Raw genomic sequence first — 6,661 nt, forward strand, 5'->3', positions numbered from 1 at the left:
GGAAAAAATATTAAAAACATTGAAGAAATTTTTGAAAAGCAAAAATGCCCATTTTCTGTTATTAATACAGAATGGCGCTGTTTACAAATATTTTTCAACAGCTTGGAACATACATTGTACCTCAAGAATATTTGTTAGGTGAAAGAAATGACTTTATAGCTAAAAACGGAATTCAAATAGCAAAACCAATACCAGCAAAAGCTCAATTTATACCCATTCGATTTGTTTTTCAAAAATTTTTTGAAATACCTGGTATTTTTGATGAAACTTTAAATTACATCAATACTCTTCAAGAAAATAATGATATTTTTTCCAATTTTATTCAAGGAAAACTTTGGAAAGATATGAGTGTCCAATTTGAAAATAAGATTGTTTTTCCATTGTTTTTGTACTTCGATGACTATGAAACTAATAACCCACTTGGAAGTCATAAAGGTATTTCTAAATGCGGTGCCGTATATCTGTCCATACCATGTTTACCACCAAGGCTGATGTCGAAAATAAATAATATCTTTCTTTTTATTTTATTCAACACGTTAGATAGAAAAGTTTTTAGCAATAGTATAATTTTTTCAAAAGTTATTGATGAATTACAATATTTAGAAAATAATGGAATAATAATAAATCACAATGGCGAGAACAAATGCGTTTATTTTAAATTGTCATTAATTTTAGGTGATAATCTGGGTTTACATTCGATTCTTGGCTTCACTGAAAGCTTTAATGCATCACGATTTTGTAGGTTTTGTTCTTTGGATAATAAAAATATGCAGAATGTTTTTTACGAAAATAATGCCTTATTAAGAACCGAAGCAAATTATTATACTGATTTGTTACAAAATAATGAAAAAGAAACAGGAATATCTCAGTCATGTATATTTCACGGAATAAGCAATTATCACGTCACAAAGAATCTAGCTGTTGATGTCATGCACGATGTCCTCGAAGGTGTATGTCAATATGATTTAGGTTTAATATTACACAAATTTATAAAGGTTTATAAATATTTTAGCTTAACAGAATTAAATAACCGGGTAAAAGGCTTTAATTATGGTCCAAATAAAAATATACCACCAGAAATTTTAACAAACCATATTAAAAATAGACATTTATGTATGTCAGCATCAGAAATGTTATGCTTTGTAAAACATATAAATTTGATTATTGATCATTTAATTCCTGATGATAATGAACTTTAGAATTTATTATTACATTTGCGTGAATTAGTTGAAATATTAACTAGTTCAAAACTTTACATATATGCAGAACACATTCTCCGAGAAAAAATTGGTGAATATTTAAAATTACTATCCACTCTATTTCCTGGAAGTTTAAAGCCTAAACACCATTTCTTAATCCATTACCCAAGAATATTTTCGATATCAGGTCCATTTTGGAACATTTCATCATTGCGATTTGAAAGCAAACACAGTGAAGGAAAAATAACTTCACGAGCTTCTGTCAATCGTATTAATGTCTGTCGCACTATTGCTATTAAACATCAGTTAAGATTAAATTATAGATTTTTAACACAACAAGATTTTTCACTTTGGACTTTTAATCCACATTCCATCCAAATAATATCAATCAATACTTTGCCAGACATACAGTCTTATCAATATTTACTACCGCTTGACTTACAAACATGCTATGCTATTTCTGTTGTTAAAGCTATTAACTTAGAAGGAAAAGATATATATACCAATTGTCTAATTATGATACCGTGCGAAAATGGACCTTTATTTCATAAGGTAGAATTAATTATAATCAACAATAATTCATTTGTAATACTGACAAAATTTTTATATGATGTTTATCTTGATGAGCGTTTGCAATTATATGAAATTGTTACCGAAAACTATTCCTGGAAAGTGTTTAATTTTGAAGAATTGTTTGACATTGCTGTAACATATTCTGTACGTACAACAAATGGAAAAGAATATATTGTAAAAAACTGGTACTAATAAAAATTAAAATAAAATTATGTATTTCATAAACTGAGACTTATTAATATTGTTCGCGAAATCGCTGATATTTCCCGACGATGGAAGCGGGATGAGAAGGACGTGCGTGGAGGGTGTCAACGAATTATTTCTTTTGTTTAATGTAACTCAGACCACAGTCTGAGCCGTCTTTAATGCGTCCAAATATGTACAATCTGACCTGAGATTTAATGAGTAGTGTATAAGTGAGAAGTCTTTGATGCGCGAGACAATTATATGAATTGCCTCGCTCGTGGTGATTCGCCCGTGAGCCGTTGAGACACGTGGCGGTCGGCACTCGCGCACGTGTGAGCCTGAGTCGTCGTGTTGATGTACCAGAGCTGGATGAGCGGTCTCTTTACACGTTAAATCACTGCGATGGGCACTTTAAGTATCTCGGCAGCTTCAATCCGTAGTCCCACTAGAGAAACGCACAGAGCACACGTCGTACGTCTCGTCACAGCGCGGACATCTTTTTCTCTGCTCCGCGAGGGAGAAGTTGGCGATGAGCGCGCCCGTGCTTGCGCAAGCTGCCGCGTCGATCCGGCCTGTCGATACCCGATCGATGCTGCCATCTGATGAGATGGCGCAACGCGATAGCGGAATCTCGAACAAATATCCTATAATTCTTCTTATAATTAATTATACATATAGAGAAATAATATTTATATAAATACTAATATTAAACAAAACAATTGTGAAAATATATAAATTTAATAAAGTGTGAAAGACCCTCGAAATTCAAATTGGAGTGTGATTACGTTGTTTGTAAAATGTCTTTCGTATATTTCAAAAATTCCTACCATTACCGATAATATTTGGTAGGTTACCAAGATGTCCCAAGCTTATTACCAAACATGATAAAACTTGTAGTGAATTTTGCGGTAAAATATAATGAAAAATTCTTTCCGTGTAGTAAATCAGATCCAGAGATCAATCTAATAGAGCGTACTGAAACGGATAATGGGCATTACCCATACCGCATCCCTACACAAGCGGACTTTCTGATAGCATATTCGACCGTTCCAGGTATTGTCATTTAGATATAAACTTTTTTAATATTTAAATTACAACTTTTAGTATACATTAGATATAGAGTCATCATTATCGTTTTCATATATTCGCTCAACGTGATCATTATCGTTTAGATCATTATCGTTTTGCCAGATTGAAACATCGCAGTACAAGAAATTGTAAGACATAATTCCGAGAGGTTTCTCTCTGCGTCTATATATATATAAAACGGGAACTAGTTCTGTAGCGTCGTTTCCAGTTGCTACACAGTTATTTTACACTAACAGTATAAAAATGTATCTCATAAAATTTTTACTAATAATTATAATTGCCTTAAGTAAAATTCCTTCGATATCAGGTGATTACCCAAGGAGCGCCAATGCGCGTATAACGTGCTTTTAATGCGCGTACAATTGCATTGGCTCCAAAACCACATTAAATGTGTGTTCAAAATGCGCGCATTCAAATGCGTATTTAATGCGTAATTAATGCAATTTGAGCATTTGGTTAAATAAATGACGGGTTTTATAAAATAATTAAATGAGTAGCTTTTGACTTATTATAAAACATTTAAATTTTTAAGTTTTTTCAATTTTGTATATTTTGCAATTTCACACACTTAGAGATATATTATAGTCATCAGGATTTCAGACTTGTGGACCTTAAATTGTTCTTACAAAAAAGTTGCAAGTCGATTGGCTATTGCATAACTTTTAACCAATCAACAAATGCAACGTTTCTGTAAAAGCAGAATTTTCGCATATATTTCACTTGCGAATGAATTCAAGAATCGAGGCTCGTATCACGCATGCGTCTTGTGTGTGTAGAGGGGAGAAACGCCGTCAGGCGTCAGGCTGTCAGGCCGCGCGTTGTATATCTAGCGGCATTGCGACAGAACGTTCATCAGTCGGCGGTTTATAGATTATTATTCATCGAACAGCTGGCTGCATTAACCTTTTCCCGAAGACAAGTGCCAAAAAGAAAGACGAAGTTAAGTTTATTGATCAAAGCAGACATGAAGCCGGTTGAAAAAAAGGTTAGAATTTACAGTTAAACGACCCATCCACGTACGAGTTTGGCTCGCAAGTCCGGCTCGGCGAGCTTGATTTGCGAGCCGGACTCGAACGTTTTTCACCACACATGAAAGGAAAATGTGCGAACTTGGCTCGTCTGACGCCGAGTCCGGCTCGTGACATCCTATCCACGAACAAATAGAAACAGAGCTAAGCCGAACTTGCGAGCCAAACTCGTATGTGACGTGGATGTGAGTCACCTCCAAGGAATTCGGCCAAAAGAGTACTTTCTTTCGAATGTTCACCTAGACATCACAACATCTCTCCACCAGAACACCTCAAACAACAGTATGAGAGGTCAAACAACAATACGAGAGGTAATACTAAATGCAGTCATCACCCTGGTTGGATTTTCTTCATCAAATTTTTAATAATTGTATTCTCTCTTATGTGTTCCTTGCAGTAATGCCCACTCAAAGAATCCAAGGCAATTTTTACCATGTTCAAACTCCTGTTTCCATGAGTCGCGAGCAATCATATCCGTTTGATGGTATGAGTTAGGGCCGTTCTACAATACGTCGCGAAAAATGGCAACTGCTAATTGAAAAGTGTTATTTCTGATTGCCAAATTGCCAGTTGCTGTCGCTAACAAAGTTAAAAGTTTGTAAACTCTCTTTTGACAACCGCAACTGACAAGCACAACCGGAAATAACACTTTTCAACTAACAGTTGCCATCATTTGCGACGTATTGTAGAATGGCCCTTAATACTGTAAATTACTTTCATTCTTCTTGATACTTCTTTTGCATCGCAGTGTTTACTTGCAATGCATTGTAAACTATGTGGACAAAACATTTATCAAAACTTTTTTGTTTGAAATTTTTTAGGGATAAAGAGAACCTTTCAAGAAATCATTAAGAACCAAGAAGAAATAAAAGCCAAATTAAGAAATCATGACGCAATGCTGGAGAATATTCTGATACATGTAGGAAATGATGATTCTGAGCAGTTAACGAAGCCACAAGGATGGCCAGATATCTTTCCTCTACCTGATGTTGAAGCCTTCTTGAAGTTTGAGTCTTTCCTCGAGAAAAAGATAAATCTTTCTTTCACTGTATTTTAAAAAAATTTTTTTTTGGTTATTGTTTTATTTATTTTCTATGGTCTGTATCTATTATTGAACATGTTCATACATTGCAGGTAAAATATCTTTCAATAAAGTGCTACACCTTAATCATTAACAATTATGTACAGCTCTTGCTTAGCACAAAAATTTTTTAGCATGAAAATTTTATTTCAGTTTTTCAGTTTTTTATATGAATTAATTTTATACAAATTGAATTTTAAATACATAAATGATTCCACTAACTATCTTTGTTTTTATTTCTGTTTAAAGCATCAACGTGTAGATCCACGTGTAGACCCTTAGATCCCCTATAGGGTAAGCAAGCTAGTGGAGTTTTGGTTGTCTACAGTGAACTCGGTACTATAATGGAATGCTCACTGCAATGTTTAGAAGCTCGGGACAAAGAAAAAAGGGATAGGTTGTTCAGCATCCATTTCTTTCTCTATCTAAACAGAGAAAGAAACGGACACTGACCAACCTATCCCTTTTTTCTTCGTCCCCAGCTTCTAAACATTGCAGTGAGCATTCCATTATAGTACAGAGTTCATTGATTGTCCGATTGAGCCTCCTCGATCAATGAGCGTAGGTGCTTTTTGATATGCGCTGCCATAATGTGCATTAAATGCGTATTTAATGCGGGACAAATATGCGCTTTAAATGTGCATTTACAATCCGCATTTAATGTAAATTTCAATGTACATTTAAAGCGCATTTTACATGCATTGGCGCTCCTTGGGTATGGTATCTCTCAGATATATTAGAAATTGCAATGATTATAATGAGAACTAATGATAACGATACATTTAAAATGACAACAATTTGCATAATAATAATAATTTTATACGGTTTACTTCTATATTATAATAGGAATCTTTTACAATTTTCTGGAATTGATGAGCAGGAAGAAGATGAACGGCGACAAGAGCCTGTAGCATCATATAGAACATAATAAACAAGCTAGGACCTCTGATATGTGACAAAGGGACTTCCGGTTTCGGAGCGTTGATGGTGACAGGTGTGCGCGTGGCAGAGACAAAACAGTAGCGAAAGTGTGGTTAGGAGAAAGTTAGAGAGGACGAAAGCAGCGGAGCGAGGAGGGTGGAGGTGCTTGACAGCTGAGGTGAAAGAGTTGAGAAGGGGAGGAGTCGATAAGGAGGTGAAAAGATAAAGGCAAGGGAGAAGGAGAGAAAGTGGCAAGAGGAGAAAATGGAGTTCAGAGGGAAAGTAGAGAAGGAGACACTGGAGAAGTTGATAAAGGAACAGATGAAGGAGTTAGTGAGAGAGTCGAAGAAAGATACAAAAGGAGACGAGACAAGGAGATAAAGAAGCAGAGAGAGGAGATAGAGAGCTTGAAGAGAAAGGTACATAGACTGGAGCAAGGCGCAGGGAAAAGAGAGTAGAGGCAGGCAAGAGGAAGAGAAATGGTGGGCAGATGATGGGGAGAGTAATGATGAAGAAAGAAGGAAGAAGAATGTGATAATAAGAATAGAGAAAGAAAGGTGGATCAGAAAGGGAACGAGCTGGGA

General features: G+C 35.3%; 1 long non-coding RNA gene across 1 annotated transcript; it reads left to right on the top strand.

Annotated features, from left to right (window-relative positions):
* Positions 1 to 3,896: 3,896 nt before the first annotated feature.
* On the top strand, positions 3,897 to 5,377 carry LOC139780455 (uncharacterized). Its single transcript, XR_011720245.1, has 4 exons — positions 3,897 to 4,032; positions 4,319 to 4,386; positions 4,473 to 4,559; positions 4,897 to 5,377. It is a non-coding gene; the product is annotated as an uncharacterized lncRNA (long non-coding RNA).
* The last annotated feature ends 1,284 nt before the right edge of the window (positions 5,378 to 6,661 follow it).

This window comes from Temnothorax nylanderi, unplaced genomic scaffold (genome assembly GCF_030848795.1).
Source record: "Temnothorax nylanderi isolate EJ_2023f unplaced genomic scaffold, tnyl_v1.0 TNYL_tig0279_pilon, whole genome shotgun sequence".
In the NCBI taxonomy this organism is placed as follows: Eukaryota; Metazoa; Arthropoda; class Insecta; order Hymenoptera; family Formicidae; genus Temnothorax; species Temnothorax nylanderi.